We start from the raw sequence: 2,008 nt of genomic DNA on the forward strand, positions 1-2,008 counted from the left end.
TTCCTCACGTCATCCGCTATCACTCGGGACGACGGGTGCCGCTAATTGGGTAGGTGAGGTGGTGTTAATACCTTGCTGGGGTGTTCTCGTTGGTGTGCTACCAGCTGCCTTTAGACGAAGGAGACCCTTCAGCCACAACAGGACCCAACTCTTGCAATCGCCAATCCGCGGCGGGGTCTCATCGTCATACTCCCATAAATCGCCAAGCCGCGGCGGGGTCTCATCATCATACTCCCGTATTTGTACCGGAGGAACCAAATTCTTGTGGCCCGCTATGACACTGGCCACGAAAATCTTGAAGACGCCATGGGGCATCGGACGGTTGTGGAACGAGCGTTCCCTCGGCTTCATTATCGTTGTCTTTCCCGCGTCCACTTTCTGACCGCGGATGGTGTACGATATGATGCACGGGGTTTCGTCGGCATACGAAGACATGGCTGCGACGTCAGACATCCGAAAGGCAAAGGAAACGAAAGATTATCTCTTTCTCTATCTGTGTGTGTGTGTGTGTTGAAGAGGGTCGATGTGACAAGTAGTTGTCGGGAGGGCATCGACCTCAGCTAAAGACGAAGCCCCGCTGAGCATGCCAGAGACGGAGGACGGGCTGCTATGAGCAGGTGCGATTGCGTGAGCAGGTGCTGGTGCGACATTCACCAAGTTGCTCCCGACTGTATACTACAGTTGGCGGCGATTGATGTTCTGGTGTCCTGGTCCTATGAGGTCTTAGCACGACGACTTCCCGACTGTATACTACAAAAATGTTTGCCTGGCTCCGATGTGGGAGGGGCAATGACGGCGGTGTCCCTTCGCCTCGCTTCAGTGTTTGTAGTCGTCGCTAGGGGTCTATGAACCTGGATGTAATTCTTATTACTGATGCCCTTTATACTACCTTGACAGTTGATGAATAAATTAAAAGTTGTCTCGTAAAAGGAAAAATTAAGACACTTATTTTAGGACGTATTTCAGGACGGAGGAGTATATACAAAAATTGACGAAATCCTAAGTGCTTATTAACATAGGAGTAGTAGAGGTTACGTAGTAATTTTTCTATAAAAAAATTATACTCGCAAATAAGCGCGTCGCGTAGCATAATTGGATCGAGCGGTCAATTCATTTTCTACTAGTGATCGCCGATCTGGTAGGTCTTTTCCTCCTCAACCCTAACCTCCGGCCGCCGCCGATACACGATGTTGGCTTGGCGATCGTTCCTCGGACAGCCTCGACACCTCCTTCTCTCCCGTCGCCGCCTTTCCGCCACGGTGCGAGCCAGCTGACAGCCGCTCTCGGCAGAGATGACCTGATCGGCTCACGAGGATACACCTCCAACTCCAACTCCAATGGCGATCTGCTCGCTGAGGCCAACCGGCAGCATCGGGCGGCGGCGGCGAAGCGGCATCTATACGTGGTTCTGGACGACCACAGCGACGGACACGGCATCCACAAGCTGGACCTCGCCAACGACGACGATCTTGACGGCGGCACGGGGGGCCTACCGGAGCCTCCGGTCCTCCGCGTGGCGCTTCCCACTGTCCGCGATGATGTGCAGTTCGCCGCGGTTGGCAGCAGCATTGTCGCCATATCTACCAGCATCACCAGAGATATGGAATGGCAAGAGGTCGGCGTCGGCGGCGTCCTCATCTATGACACCAAGACGGCGGCGCAGGTCGTCTCGCCTTACCTCCCGAAAAGCCTCCTTGACGGCTGCGGCTGCACGGCAGCCATTACAGTCGGCAACAGGCTGTATTTGTTCGAGTCATGTGGGTTTGAGAGATATTATAAGTACGTCGGCCACGGCAAAACTATTTTTGCATCGGGCTTGCACTGCCTCACCGCCCGTGCAGCCGGAGGAGACGACGACAAGCTCTGGAATTGGCAGCCGGTGTCCGCTTCGTCGCAGTGGCGTTGGAGTAGCGGTGAGAATCTTCTGATGCTCCCCTTCGACGCCGACAACATCTTGGCGCATGCGGTGCATGCCCCGCTAGGAGCGGCCCCGCACGACCACCAGATC

Source organism: Triticum aestivum, chromosome 4A (assembly GCF_018294505.1).
Source record: "Triticum aestivum cultivar Chinese Spring chromosome 4A, IWGSC CS RefSeq v2.1, whole genome shotgun sequence".
In the NCBI taxonomy this organism is placed as follows: Eukaryota; Viridiplantae; Streptophyta; class Magnoliopsida; order Poales; family Poaceae; genus Triticum; species Triticum aestivum.